Source organism: Cherax quadricarinatus, chromosome 36 (assembly GCF_038502225.1).
Source record: "Cherax quadricarinatus isolate ZL_2023a chromosome 36, ASM3850222v1, whole genome shotgun sequence".
In the NCBI taxonomy this organism is placed as follows: Eukaryota; Metazoa; Arthropoda; class Malacostraca; order Decapoda; family Parastacidae; genus Cherax; species Cherax quadricarinatus.
Window position 1 is genome coordinate 17458941 of NC_091327.1, and position 17500 is coordinate 17476440.

Here is a 17500-nt window from a genome sequence, read left to right on the forward strand (position 1 = left end):
ATATATATGTATATATATATATACATACATACATATATAGATACAGATACATACATACATACATAAATACCATATGCGTTCACGCACGTTACAATACTAGCATGTGCCGTTCCATTTTTCACTGTTTTAATAATTTACTGCTTATTATATTTTAGCTTTGATGTTATAATTATTTAATACTTTAGAGCATGTAGATTTCTCACCAAAATAATAATTAGTGAGTGTTTATTATTTTCAAACAATTTAACAGTCGCAATATTAATCTGGAACAATGGCAGATGGAATTCCGTATCTTTTAGTTAATTCTTTCCACTCTCTATTATCGGTTCCTGGGCTACCATGGACGCCAAATGTGCAGAAATATGAGGTAGATGGATCTGGGGGGAAAAATATATATATTCCGGCAATACCAAAGAAGAATTAACTATTATCTTTCCTGATCCCGTCCTAATTGGACTATTCCATATGGGTAAGCTAAGGGGATTTCGGGCATTGCATTACGTGAAATATCTGACAGAGTAATGCTTCAGTAAGAGCTATGTTATCCTCCGATGTCGTTTAATTGTGGCACTAATGAGCACACAGCTATTTTGACACGTATGGACGCCGCACCGCCTCTCTGAAGTATGAGAGTGCCTGGGATCACCTGTTTTTTACTTTTCAAACAACGCAAAATATTACGTAATATCGCGTAACGAAGCGTAATCCAAGCAAGCAGTTAACTAAAGTATGCCATTATACACTTTACAAACTTTTCGAAGGCGAATGAAACAACCAGCGTTGGAATACATAGGCGTGTGATGCGTGCCCTGGTATGCGATATATTATAACAATAAAGTCTCCAGCGTACGATATATTATAACAATAAAGTTTTCGAGGACTGACATATACTATAACAGAAACACGAACTGTCGAAGATATAGTAAATTAAGTCGTTAGCCAACTGAAGTACTGCCGCTCATGGTAGCAAAAATGGTTATCGTTAGTGGGGATGTCACTATCGAAAAATATTGTAATTGAAACATTCAACGCTCTAAAATATTGTTAGTGAAGAATACTCTCTGAATATAATATTCCAGACGCATGCACTGTGCACACAAAAAAATATCACTAGTAGAAGCATCTGCAATGCAATTAATTTTTCCATTGTAGTTGAAACTCTCTATGGAAAAATCTCCCTTCGTATATAAAGCTGCCAAGTTGACAAAGACGGCTATCTCAGAAAAATCTCTGTACGTGGTAGAAAATCGAGCACACAGTAGACACTGGAATTTAAAAATACAACATTTTTACAGGCGCTGACGATCGCCTAAAGAGGAGCAGCCCAGAATAATTTGTCAGATTTCATAAATTGCACAAGAAAAATATTATTGCTGTAGGTGTGGGTAATCACAACAGTCGTAAAGAGAGGGAGAGATAAAAAAACGAAAATAAAATATACAATTTAAGAGGCAATACCTTAGCCGGCACACATATCAGGCTTTGTCCGTCAAGCTCCATGTAACGGAGCGGTTTCAGGCTCCGAGAACACATATATATACACAGATATGTACCCCCCTCCAAATCCCCAGGCACACACAAACACACACACAGACACCTTTTCTCACATATTCCCTCGAGGCTATCCCTACCCATGATTATATTTTGTAGGAACGATAAAGTACATCCAGAATATATTTTACAGGAGAAGCTGGGAGGCGACGGTATAGCCGCCGCTTGCCGGGTGTCAACGTTCAGGGTTCCCGCTGTTGTTGCTGTTGTTGTTGTTGTTGTTGTTGTTGTTGTTGTTGTGGCTGCTGCTGCTATGCCTCCTCCTCTGTCTCCTCCTCCTCCTCTCCTCCTCCTCCGAGCAACATACCAACCACGTTGGTCATTATTACTAAATATTCAGTCGCTTTAGCGGCGAGAATTCTTCAGCGACACACGCTTGTAGTCGCCTCACGTGAAGACCGGTAAGGTAGTGATTTAGTCGGTGTGGCTCCGCGATAAATGCAACGAAACCCGCATAGATACCTGCTTGTAGACACTTTATACATGCAGCACACGTAGAATGATCGGCACTGGAAACAAGCGTAGTTATCTGCGAGTTACCGAGAGCTAATAATGGAAACGCGTTCGCTGTTATTAACTTGTAAAGCTCCCCGCTTGAAGGCTCATGATATAAGCGGCAGGTAATGGCGACGGGCATGCAATCGCCCGAAATTCTCCTAGACAGATATTTTTCTTAACCCTGGCCTTCTTCCAGAAATATTTACACACTTCAAAATTCGTCTAGAGCTTGGAGCTCCAGCATATATGCTTGTAGAGGTAAATTATCTTCTCATTGTTACCTGATAATAAAAACATGAGCTGGGAAAAAAAAACCTCACTTCAACCAGGACTAGGATGGAAAATCGTTTAGATATTCTTGCAGTGAAACATTAAAAAGGGGCATGGTTAATGAGATGTGTTAATCAATTATTCCAGCACTGTCACACACATCCTGTAAGGCACGTACGTCATAAAACCAGAACAAACCCACCAGCTGCACGGAAAGTCCCAAAATCAGCTGAGAATCAGCCCCCACGAGAAGCAGTACTGTGGTGGCTTCCAACGGTTGAGCGACCCGCCATTACGTTAGAACCTCACCTCAGCTTCCGTACCAGCCACCCACCCTCTCTAGACGGTCATCCCGCCCTCCATACCTATGCTCACACACTCACCAACCACTCACCACATCACATTTATCCACTAGAAACCGAAACAACGCCAGGGAAGGCCACTACAGACCTGATTTCCAGTATTTCCCCACAACACTGATTAGGTGAGCACTGTACAACGGGAAGACCCAAGATGGCGGCGAGGCAGGCAGCTCCCTATACACTGAGGGGTGGGGCTTGCTCGGTCTTTATGATAATAATAATTACTCTTTGAATATTGCCTCTTTCGCTGTGTCTTCCACTGGTACTTGCACACCTAATACGCTGCTTTTTTGTTAATATTCGCTGAGAGGCTGTATTTAACACGTTAAGGATAGCGAATGGCCGCTTTATACGTAGTAAATATGGGAGAGAGGGAGGGTCGCAGCACATCTGCTTAACAGGGCAGCGTTATTAAGTAATGATTCATTGCTATTACACACTGGCCTGGCATCCTTGGGTCATTCCAACACGTTCATATCTGCATCTTCCTCCCCTCTTCACAGATAACACCAAGAGGTCAGGTACCTTTAATATTTCCCGGAAGGGTCGAAATAGATTTTTATATATAGAACTATATATATATATATATATATATATATATATATATATATATATATATATATATATATATATATATATATATATATATAAACTGAGTAAAAAGTTTTGTGGTAGGGTAGCAGGCGAGACAGCTACGATCTATAAACACAACAGACTTAGTCGGCCAGATTTCTTGATAACAGACCATGAAAGCATTGTCTGCATAGCAGCTAAATAGGTAGCTCCTCTTAGTTGTGATCACAGGCTTGGTGGTGCTGAATTCTTCTTTGGATTATTATTTTCTTTCTATAAAAATAACAATAATACTAATAATACCATTAATATTAGTAATAATAAAAATAAGATGAATAACAGTAACAATAATAATTTAAATAATTATAGGAATATTACATTAACATTATTATTAGAAACTGCAATGACATTAATATTAAAAGTATTATTGGTATTTGTTTTTATTTTTGGTTACATCTGATGTTGTTCTTGTTGTGCAGTTATCAATTTCACTATTGATACTATTATTTTATTACAATAAAGAACATTACTTTTCAATTATATTACTGTTGTGCCTTATTGTTATTGATATTACCATTCACGATGCTATTACAAGTATTATTAAAACTAGTAACAATTAGTATTATATATTTCTGCAACATTACCTTTAAATTAAAACTATGTGAGTTTAGGATATTAGTAAGATAAATGAACAAATTTAATATATATATAATATATATATATATATATATATATATATATATATATATATATATATATATATATATATATATATATATATATATGTACGAAATTATAGTCAAAATTGCATCTGCAGCTGGTGATGCAATTTTGCCTATAATTTCACGTATAATTTGTTTATAAATTTCATATTAACTTTGCATAATTTAATGCAGTATCATGTGAAATTTTATTATAATTATTATACTCATTATACTTATTTCATTATAATTATATTATTATTATTATTATCGTTTTTTCACTACTATATTTTCACTCATAATTTGATTTTCCTTGCCATTACTATTAATAACATTACTTTTATTATTATTATTATTATTATTATTATTATTATTATTATTACGTTCAAGGGGATGGGTCATACTGCACCTGGCAAGTGGGAGATATTCAGGTTCGATTCGACGATGTAAAGAGGAGACTCAGTTCGCTGGATCAAGAGCCTTTAACCATGAAAGCTGTTTTATCTCTATTACGGGCAGTGTGCGCCAGATGCCAGCTTCAAAATATATCATTATTACTCAAGGTGAATACCAGAGCTAACTTGCAATTATTTAGGAATGTTTATAGGTCATTTTGACTTTATATTTCTTTGTGTAGGTGTAAGAAAAAAGTTGCATATGCAATATATTCCTTATTTTAATTATTACTATTTATAATTATTTTCTTTATTACTATTAATTATTATTTTCATAATTATTATTATTGTTGTTGTAAAATATTGATCCTGCGTATTCGGAAGAAAAGACACTTGCTTTTTAAGCCTAACTCGCTGGTCTGACATATTGAATCTGGGCATATGGAAAAAATATGTCATTAATTGAATGTAATATTTAATATAATTAAATTTACCTATGACACATATATAATAGGTAAATTTAATTATATTAAATATTACATTCAATTAATGACATTATTAATGACATTATATATATATATATATATATATATATATATAAAATATATGTTTATCATATTATTGTAAACTTACCTAAAATATATTTAGCTGGCTTAGGCTAAATTAAATTGCGCCTGTTATCATATGGTTAGCTAAGTTTTCTAATGTTCTTTTGATGCAAAATTAATAATTTTTACATAAACATAAATGGAAAAATATATGTTTAAACGTATAAGAGAAAATTTTAGAAAGGACTTAATTTTAAATATGTTCTTGCTAATTGACCAGTTATACCTTTCCGGCACGATATATATATATATATATATATATATATATATATATATATAATTTTCTTTCGCAGTATTCTCATAAAACAGAATAAAATAACATCCTTAGTTCCTTTGTAAAATAGATATGCTTGTTACTATCCCCCCCACTCTCTCTTTCTCTCCGTCTTTCCATTTCAACTATTTACATCTGTCTCTCTAAATCCTTTTCCCACTACTAAACAAACGTCAGATACGTTTTCACTGGCCAGTAAGTGTCATAACACAAACTAGAGTATTTTAACCCACCAAAGAGAAACAAGCTGGATGCCAAACTTCTTTCAGATGTTCGAGTACCAGCTGCTTCCTCGCTACTCAATGTGTGTAACTGCTCACTTAATACTAAACTTTGGACATCAATGTGCTACTTTTTCATATAAGAAAGTTTGTTTACATAAAAGTTGCATATTGTACTTCCAAGATAAAATCTGATGATTTATGCCCGATTTTTTTTTTTTTTTTAGCATTTGCGGTTACTCAAAATTAAAATTATTATTTAAGGAGGGGGGGATTCTTTGTTGTTTGTGAAGAGCTTTTGATCTGAGAAATCGGAGATGCTTTTTATGTCCTCAGATCAAACCTCATTACCCATCACCTCATTTCCAATCCCCTAATTTTTTTCATAATAATAATAATAATAATAATAATAATAATAATAATAATAATAATAATAATAATAATAATAATAATAATAATAACAATGCAGTAGTTGAAATTCTTTCAAGTTTCTGATACATGTAAATTAAATTTTACATCTGCAATTTCACACTGGCTGAGGATGTAACAATTCTGCTTTAAAGTGATCGCAGAGACAACCCGATTGTCATCCTGAACGATAAAAGCAATAAAAACAACAGTAACAACAGCATGATCTGAGCAGCAGAAATAGCAACAGTAATATAAGCAACAGTAATATCATTAGAAACAGCATCAATAGAAATAAAAGCATTCTTAATAGCAACAACAATATCATTAGCAGTAATAATAGCAACAGCAACTGCAGCAGGAATAACAGCACTAACATATATATCAGTTCAAGTAATACTATCAAGAGCAGCAATGCCATCAGCATCACTAGTAACATAAGATCGACATCAGTAGCAATAGTATCAGAAGCAGCAACTTCTTCAGCATCAGATACAAACGTCTGAAGCAACAGCTGCTACAGCAGTAGAAGCACTCCAGTAGCGGTAACAGTAGCAGCATCAGTAGCAGCAACAGTAGCAACGGCAGAAAGCACTAAGTAGCGTCCGTGGAGAGGGAAATGCCTCATTTACGGCAGACAAGAGTTCCTCCGCGATATTCACCTGATGGAGCCCCATATTATCGATTGCTCTGGGGAAGGGAGGGAGGGAGAGAGGGAAGGAAGAAGTGCAGGGGAGGGAGGGAGGGAGGGAAGAAGGGTGGGGAGGGAGGGAAAGAGGAAAGGGAAGGAGGAATGAGGACATATGTCACATAGGGGAGAGAATGAGAGATGGAGAGAGCTCCATCATTTACCACTGTAATGCTCCCTGAGTAAACACAACGAGACTGGAACTGTGGGAGATTAGGCATGAACAACGAGTGTGATTTATCTGCCTATTAAGAAGTTTAGGGCTGTATATCCTCCCCACGGGTAATATCTTCCCACGTTGGTTAATATTTTCCCACTTGGGTTAATATTTTCCCACATGGGTTGATATTTTCTCATGATGGCAAGATATCTTTTGTAAAGAAGATAGATAGCTATCTTTCCCACGAATGTAAGATTTCTTTTATTTACAGAGGATACTTATGTTTCCCAGAAGCTAAATAATTTTCTTCCCGCAAATGCTAGATATCTATCACATTTAATATTTGGTTTTATAATATTAAACACAAGGTGTTTTATGTAAATATTATTATTATTATTTTTGTTAATATTTCCATTTTTATCATTATTTTATATGGATGAAACTAGATTCTCCTCCAACTCCCAAGGTGCTGTATGACCCATACGGGTTTAGCACACTAAATATATCATATTTTTAAATGCAGCTTTATTATTTTTGATCAAGACAGGACAATAAAATTTAAATAACTGTTATCTAAGAAAATTTTGCCTTCTCTCGGGCACCATTTACTAAAATTTTATGGAATAAAAAAGTAATCTAAATTAATTTCTATAAAATAATTAACAAATCTAAATTTTAATTTTTATAAAATAATTAACAAACCAATTTTTTTAAACAGTGAATTCATTTAATTTTGCAAAATTCACAGGGTCTACCTTGATGCTGATAAAGAGCTCTTGAACCAAGGAAATGAAGCTGCCCGTCCCCTTGCTCGGATCAAACCTGATTACCTTTCATTCCTCAGGTGCTGCATACCTTAAAATTATTTAACATGTCCTTATAAATATACTAAACATGAGAATTAAAAATATTATTAAATATAGTATAATAGTTTTTGTTAATCCATCCATTCATAAATTCTCCATCAGTAAAACTATATATATATATATATATATATATATATATATATATATATATATATATATATATATATATATATATATATATATATATATATATATATATATATGTCGTGCCGAATATGTAAAACTGGTCAATTAGCAAGAACTCATTTAAAATTAAGTCCTTTCTAAAATTTTCTCTTATACGTTTAAAGATATATTTTTTTTCATTAATGTTGATGTAAAAATTTATAATTTTGCACCAAAAGGAACTTAGAAAACTTACCTAACCTTATTATAACAAGCGCAATTTATTTTAGCCTAACCCAACTAAATATATTTTAGATTTGTTTACAATAATTTAATACTAAACAAACACAGTGAAATATATTTTTTTCGTTAGGTTCAGAATGATTTTGGCGAAATTATTGCATACACAAATTTTCACTAGTCCTATATGGCAAGATGAGCGTTGCTATTTACGCCAAGATCGCAAGTTCTGCTTATTCGGCACGACATATATATATATATATATATATATCACAGAATGCTTTCAGGAGTAAACATGAAAATGGTTCCTTATTTTCCCTTACAGCAAATCTTCACATGGATAGAAATTAACAATTCATTTACTCACGAAATTCTCAGGACATCCACTGCCATGTTAACGATAAATTAGCCATTTTTTTTTTACTCACCAATCCTTAACGTTTCACTCTCAACAGTGAGTGAAAATTGTTATATACCCAATTCACCTGAAGTCCTCTGTTCCTCCGTGAAATATACTCGAGGTTAGAAATTTATTGTACAATTTCAAATCTTCACAGACGCTGTCGTGTTCTGTATATCAACCGCAACGTTTCAATACAAGTCTTTCCAGTACGTAACTCGATAATAATGCATCAAAAGAAATTTTATTTAGAATTAATAAATATATATGTAAAAAATCCAATATATATATATACATTATATATATTTTTTTTAGTTGTTTGTCCGTCGATTCGACGAGGACCATCTAGTCATCCTGGGGTCAAAGTTGGTGTATGAAATATAAACAATATACACTCATCTTCATCTCGTTCAAAAACACGTTTATTATCCATAGATTTCCTTGGGACTGACAAGAGAACTAGGGATTACACAGAAAGTGATATTACCACATAATAGTTACAACCCCCAGTTAATTTTAATTTCGTTGCTACCTGTGATATCAAGAGGCAAAGTAATTACAGTATATATTTGGCTTACTAGCAAAGTTATATCACTTTTTTTATATTTCCTCGTCCCCTAAAATTTTGTTTATGTTCTTTTTTACTGTTAATAGGGCTATAAATCTCCAATAAAAGATAAAAAGTAATCAATACAAGTTATGCGGCTATTACCACTACATTTATTGCCTATCGACTGCAAGATAGTCATTAAGGCCACAATTCCCTTGTACGCTAACGACAAAAATACTTTAATCCCGATAATAGGGCTTTAAGTAAACTCACGGTGTATACACTCGGAAAAAAACACCGTAATAGGTGTATTTTCTCGTGTTTTATTACTATCATCGCTGCTTTTGTACTAAGAATACTACATCTGGTTTTATTAGTATAACAAAAATATTAACATTTCCATAATAATAGAGCTCATAATATATTTTTATTTTATCATTATTATTTTGCTGTTATAATATATAGTTATTTGTATATTATAACAGTATAGTAATAATTCTAATACTGCTAAGAAAACAATAATGATTGTATATTACAAATAAAGGAAAATTAATTAATAAAGGAGCAGTATAGAAGAAGAGAAAAAAATATTAAAAAAAATTAAGTAATGAAAACTGGAAGAAGCAAAAGAAACGAAAGAAAATATGAAAGAAATGAGAGAAGATGGAAGTGAAAAAAAGAGCAAGAAGCAAGAAAGAAGATAGAAATAGATGAGAAAATGAGACAGAACAAAGAGCATTAGAAGGCAATGACAGAACAAATAAGATGACAGGAAGAAGACAGAAGAAGCAGGCAAAACAAGAGAACAGACGGAAGTAGGAGGAAGAGTGGGAAGGTAGGAACAGAAGGTGGAGTTAGGGAACAGCGAGAGTGGGAGGGAGGGGAATGATAGCATGAACGGGAGGGGAGGTAAGGGAGAACAGATTGTAAGGAGAAGGGATGGAGAAAATGAAAGGTAAAGGAAAGGTGGAGGGTAGGAATGGGGAAGGAGAGCTGGAATGGAAAGTGAGAGAAAGAGAGAGGAAGGAGCAAGGGAGGATGGAAAAAAGGAAGTGGAGGGAGGTGGAAAGGAGAAACACATTTGTGATGATGGGAGAGAGCAGGAGGATACGATCATTTGGAAACAGAGAATCGAACCCTCTTACGGCCGTGAGAGGGACGGCTGATCGCTTTATTATGGCGCAGAATATACAAGGATATTTTACAAGGTGTGTGTGTGTGTGTGTGTGTGTGTGTGTGTGTGTGTGTGTGTGTGTGTGTGTAAAATCCTTACAATTTTTTTTTTTTCATATTCTCTGTTACATTTCAATAACGTCATTATATTTATCCCTTTTCCCTAGCTTCCATAGATAACATTTCCAAAGCTTCTGAATGATTTTCTGATGGTAATAATATCTGCTGTAAATTGGAGATCAGTTTTGTTGCACGTCGCTAGACGTTTTCCGTTTTATTTAGGTTTGTAAAATCTCGTGTTCTTGTTTTGGTCTGACACTTACAATAAATAATGGAGCATTTCCCATTCCTTACATTTAAACGCTGTATTAAAATTCGTCAGCAATGAGATTACATTCTCTCATATTAAACGTGTAATCCTCTGGTAATAATATGCTCCTACAATAATATTCCAGCCTACATTCTACATGAGAGCTATTTACTACCTTCACCAATTTATATTACATAGTATTTTTCAACACTAAGTTGCACCATTTATCACACTATCTGTTCACTTTATTCACGACTTCCTGCAGGGTTTCACAGCCATCTTGATATTTTACTCTACTTACGATTTTATTATTCTCAACAAAATGGATGTACGACAAACGTGTTACCATTAATCAAGAGAATCATTGTTGCCAGTAACAAACCTTATGTTATAACACTAGTAACTGCCCAGTGAGACTAAATCTCCTCTTATTATTGTTCTCAGTTTTCTTTCACTCATAAAATCTTAAAGTGTTGTTATATATGAACCTTTATATATTATACATTTTGTAATTTCCATCAGCTTATTATGAGGAACTCAGCATCATAAATATTTTTTTACACATTCATTTATGTGCAATATCTTAAATATCAGAAATCTTAGGAAGTTGGACATAAAAGATTTAATGTAAATGGAAATCGTTCCTGTTTTTAATATCCAAATAATGTGTGTTTTTTTTTCTATTGATTTAGTTAGCGATTGCATTCATCAGTTATACAGACTGATCATGTCATGGACCTTCTTTGTCATTCTGTATAGATCGTGTTCTTCATTCCTTTTCACACTTTCTAGCATCGGCTTGCTAAATCGGAATAACACGACTGTAAACATACCACGAAATTGACAAGATTCGAATGTAAGAAAAGCCAGTCCTAAAATTTGCAGGTCTGATGGACGAATCCAATCGGTCTTGTGAAATTTTTATTAAATTTTATTGCTTGTATTCTTAAGTTACCTTTCTCCAATTTTTGGAAAAACAGTTTGGTACCATACACAAAGGCCAGCGATACGTTGTTTGATTTTTTACCTTTCATATAGAGAAGAAAATATACATTTTTGTAGACTATGGAGCAGGACTCTTCTCCAAACTGAGGGACTGACCATCTCAAAATTACGTCTTCCAAGGTGATAGACTGAGTACATCGTCTTCACATCTCTACTGCTTCTGCTGCCTTCTCTGTACTCGACTGAAGAAACCTAAAGTATAGGCGATACGTTTTGTAATAAAGATACATAAATATTGCACATGTGTCTTATCAACTTCTCGTTATTGTATGCCGTTTTCATGTTCAAAATACACTTTGCAGAATCAACTTTTACCGGGACAATGCTGCAGTGTGCCATCACTTTGAAACGTCGACAAACAAGTTATCTGCATCCTTATTGCATATAATATTAAAAATTATATGTAATCATTTCCCAAGTGGATCCAGACAATTTACATTTAATGCTTCTCCCACCTTTCTTGCAAAGACTGGAGTCAGTTTGTTATTTAATGGTGGATAATAAACATCATCAATAATGAGTAGCTTTTATATTTTATTACTGCAGTTAAAATGTTAATTTTTTTTTTAAGAAGTTTTTTAATATTGCTGGAAATTTTATTTAACAATGCTACTGTCGAAACCTGCCTTTACCAGTGCATCTCTGGCACCTTCCTTTTGCTTCTGGCTCCCTCTCCTTTTCAGTCCTTTTGTGGCACCCCACACTCGACCAGTGCTTCTTTGGCACCTCCATATACCAGTGCGTCTATGGTGCCCCTATCTACCAATGCTTCTTTGGCACCATCATATCATCAGGTCATCTAAGGCATCCTCCCTTTAATTAACGTTCTTATCTCCTATGTGTTATGTAATTTCTTCTAAGCACTAATTCATGTTAAACGTTTTATCTCTAATATAGTTTCTGTCAAATCCATAATGAATTATTCTTTTACCAAAACAATATATCTGAATTTTATATATTATTATAACAGCAACGAATTTAGTTTTTGCATAATATCGTTAAGAATCGTTAAGAGAAAATTTTTCATAATTTTTCTTTCACATTTTTCTTATTTCCTCCACTATTTTTTAATCTGGTTCCTGTTTTCTCGCATATTGCTGCTTTATTTTCAGTGTTTCATTTACCAGGCAGATCCTCTGAATCAAGTGATGTTACACAGATTCCCTTCAATCACATGTTTAATACCTCAGAAGACCCCTTAATTTTTTCTTGGTGATTTTTTTTCTCATTGCATTGCAAATAACCACTTCTATCAAGTGTTTCTTCTCTTCAGCTACAGTAATTTGATTTTTTCATCAATTGGCAGTATCTTTCCATTTGCCCTTAGTTGCCCTGTTTAGGTTGTGACTGCTTATTGCCTTTTTTTTATAATTTTTTCGTAGTTTTTTGCTCTCCCATTTTCTACAGCTTTATCACATGATTCTTATTGATCAATGTCTCTTGCTGTGACTGCGGTTCCTTGAGTTGGTGCAAAGAGAAAACTACTCTCATTTATATATTATTTCGTTAATTCTATCGTGATTCAGAACTCTTAGTTCTTATCGCCTTTCATTTTGCTCATTATTTACCAGCATTTTTCTTGTTCTACATTTTTCCATGTTAAGATATGTTAATTAATTTCTGGGCAGATTTTGACTGGGTTAAATGAGTTAAAAGGCTATCAGCACACGAGGGCCATTAAGGCTGCATTTCGCCCGTTCACCACCAATCACAAATACTTCATTCTCAAAATTTTGGCGAAATGGAATTAAACATTAAGTGTAAATATACCGAGTCATATGTTCTTCCGCTGGTATATGCACTGTTTCTTTCAGTGCACACACATCATGATGGAAACTCATCAGAATAAATACTAAATGATATTTTGTTTCCTCCTTCCTCTTATTCTTTATCGGGACGAATAAATTTGCAACTTCTTAACATTTATGGCTCAGTCTACCATACCTTATTTGAGGTACTTTTTCCAGATCATAAATCCTATATTTTTGGACACCATCCACTGTGAAATCTGTAGCTACAGGAGCAGATGTGTACTCGTGGTGTTCCATCTTTAGTACTTACATCTATAGATGAATATACACGCTGAGTTCCATCTTCTGTGGTTATATATAATAACCATAATTTTTAAAGGGAAGGACCGGTAAGCCAGCTGAAGGCCTCTGTCAGATCACCAAAAGCTCCAGTTTGGGTGTGTTTATAGTTACAGAAGCAGAGCTGAGGTAATGGTGTACCATCGTCAATCTTTAAATTCCTAGTTGTTGTTGCATTTTGCTCTCTATTTTCTTTCTTATCAATGAGAATGACCTGTCACACAGTCTTCTAAGATTACAAAGCTTCGTTCTCGCTCTTTGCTGATTCAGCCGCGCACGTAATGATTATCATGTGTATTCTGTTGTCATAGTCTAGTTTTTTCTTTTATATTGCACGTTGTGTTCGAGTGCTTCTTTTTTGTGCTAATATGTATTTGCCTATGAATCTATTGGTTTGTTTGGGTGTAGTTGTTGCAGTCTCTTTATGTATTTGTATAATATATATATAAACATGCAGAGAGAGAATAAAAATTGCTTTTGAAGAGAATATATCCAAAGAAAAAAAATGAGTGCAACAAAAATTAGAAATATGATGATGATAATAATAATGATGATGATGATGAGGAGGAGGTAGAAGAGAAAGTGGAGATTACAATGCACTGAAGATTTATGCATTTCCCCACCTAAACAATGATGAAAGAAAATTATTGATGATTGACGCTGCACTTAACGCTGTAGGGTACTAGAGGAAACACAGGAGGAAATGGAAAGGGAGAATAGAGAGAGGGAGAGAGATATAAAGAATGATAAGGGAAAGAGGTATAGAGAGATCGTAAGACAGAAGTATGAAAACAGGGGGAGAAAGAGGAGTGTCACAGACAGGAATAGATATATATCGAGATGTATAAGGAGAAATATAGAGGTAGAGGAAAAAAGAAAAAAAATAGAAATAGAAATGCAAAGAGGTAGAGAAAGGAAAGCAGATTACTTAGAAGGTGACAAGTTTATTTTGAAGATAACTGCTGAAATAACTGCTTAAATTACTGTCTAAACAAATGAATGTTTTGACATCGAAGATTTTGGCTATAAAACCTAACATTGTTTTGTTTCTAGCTACTAGATATTGATTGTGCACCCGAGGTTATTGCTATTCTCTTCATGTTACGTAACATAACCTGGGAACACATTCTTCACGTACCGAACAAGAGGATTTTCTCAAATTTTATGATGAATATATACTTATCATCAAATTTCACTATGTTTATAGTTAGTCATACAACATTATACTATGTTTAAGGTTTGTGTGTGCGTGTAGTAGTAGTAGTAGTAGTAGTAGTAGTAGTAGTAGTAGTAGTAGTAGTAGTAGTAGTAGTCCAGTTTTAAGATCATTCATGTAAACTGCCTCCAAAAAATCAACACAGTGGATTGACCCTTGAGGAATCTCGCTACGTTCAACTCCTGAGAGACTCTGAGCCTTCAGAACCTGGTCTCAGGCTGGTATGTGTTGGTAGAATATCCTTAGAAACTTGTCACGTGTATGTCAATGGTTCATTATATTCATGGATTGGCGAATCGATCACTACATTAACGTATGGTTCGTCTGGTCCAGTTGATTATGTTTCGCTTCTCTGTTTACTACCGGTTTCTCTGTTTACTGCCAGTTTCTCTGTTAACTACCAGTTATAGATCCTTCGATGGCATTTTGTAGCATTTTTTAATAATTTTGTACTGGAGAGAGAGAGAGAGAGAGAGAGAGAGAGAGAGAGAGAGAGAGAGAGAGAGAGAGACGAAGTATTATGGAACGAGGACACACGAGATACAAATCAAACTTCAACTCTCTCCTCCTGGGCGATGCCAATTATCAAGACCATATTGAAGAGAAAAGAAGAAATCTCCTCATGGATAATAAAGGCAATAAATCCTCGTCTACCTGATGAATCCGGGTGAGGATTACAAAGGGGAGAGTGAGATGCTCACCTAATAGATGGATGCATGTATCAATAACGATAATTCAGAGGGGTGAGAGAGGATAGTGAAAGAGGGGAAATAATATTTTTTTGTGTACGTAAGGGGTGCATATACAGGGGGGAAAATATTACAAGCCTAAATTTCAGAGAACAGTAATAATACGAACGTGAATCATGTGATATATATATATATATATATATATATATATATATATATATATATATATATATATATATATATATATTTTTTTTTTTTTATTATCACACTGGCCGATTCCCACCAAGGCAGGGTGGCCCGAAAAAGAAAAACTTTCACCATCATTCACTCCATCACTGTCTTGCCAGAAGGGTGCTTTACACTACAGTTTTTAAACTGCAACATTAACACCCCTCCTTCAGAGTGCAGGCACTGTACTTCCCATCTCCAGGACTCAAGTCCGGCCTGCCGGTTTCCCTGAATCCCTTCATAAATGTTACTTTGCTCACACTCCAACAGCACGTCAAGTATTAAAAACCATTTGTCTCCATTCACTCCTATCAAACACGCTCACGCATGCCCGCTGGAAGTCCAAGCCCCTCGCACACAAAACCTCCTTTACCCCCTCCCTCCAACCCTTCCTAGGCCGACCCCTACCCCGCCTTCCTTCCACTACAGACTGATACACTCTTGAAGTCATTCTGTTTCGCTCCATTCTCTCTACATGTCCGAACCACCTCAACAACCCTTCCTCAGCCCTCTGGACAACAGTTTTGGTAATCCCGCACCTCCTCCTAACTTCCAAACTACGAATTCTCTGCATTATATTCACACCACACATTGCCCTCAGACATGACATCTCCACTGCCTCCAGCCTTCTCCTCGCTGCAACATTCATCACCCACGCTTCACACCCATATAAGAGCGTTGGTAAAACTATACTCTCATACATTCCCCTCTTTGCCTCCAAGGACAAAGTTCTTTGTCTCCACAGACTCCTAAGTGCACCACTCACTCTTTTTCCCTCATCAATTCTATGATTCACCTCATCTTTCATAGACCCATCCGCTGACACGTCCACTCCCAAATATCTGAATACGTTCACCTCCTCCATACTCTCTCCCTCCAATCTGATATTCAATCTTTCATCACCTAATCTTTTTATCCTCATAACCTTACTCTTTCCTGTATTCACCTTTAATTTTCTTCTTTTACACACCCTACCAAATTCATCCACCAATCTCTGCAACTTCTCTTCAGAATCTCCCAAGAGCACAGTGTCATCAGCAAAGAGCAGCTGTGACAACTCCCATTTTGTGAGTGATTCTTTATCTTTTAACTCCACGCCTCTTGCCAAGACCCTCGCATTTACTTCTCTTACAACCCCATCTATAAATATATTAAACAACCACGGTGACATCACACATCCTTGTCTAAGGCCTACCTTTACTGGGAAAAAATTTCCCTCTTTCCTACATACTCTAACTTGAGCCTCACTATCCTCGTAAAAACTCTTCACTGCTTTCAGTAACCTACCTCCTACACCATACACTTGCAACATCTGCCACATTGCCCCCCTATCCACCCTGTCATACGCCTTTTCCAAATCCATAAATGCCACAAAGACCTCTTTAGCCTTATCTAAATACTGTTCACTTATATGTTTCACTGTAAACACCTGGTCCACACACCCCCTACCTTTCCTAAAGCCTCCTTGTTCATCTGCTATCCTATTCTCCGTCTTACTCTTAATTCTTTCAATTATAACTCTACCATACACCTTACCAGGTACACTCAACAGACTTATCCCCCTATAATTTTTGCACTCTCTTTTATCCCCTTTGCCTTTATACAAAGGAACTATGCATGCTCTCTGCCAATCCCTAGGTACCTTACCCTCTTCCATACATTTATTAAATAATTGCACCAACCACTCCAAAACTATATCCCCACCTGCTTTTAACATTTCTATCTTTATCCCATCAATCCCGGCTGCCTTACCCCCTTTCATTTTACCTACTGCCTCACGAACTTCCCCCACACTCACAACTGGCTCTTCCTCACTCCTACAAGATGTTATTCCTCCTTGCCCTATACACGAAATCACAGCTTCCCTATCTTCATCAACATTTAACAATTCCTCAAAATATTCCCTCCATCTTCCCAAT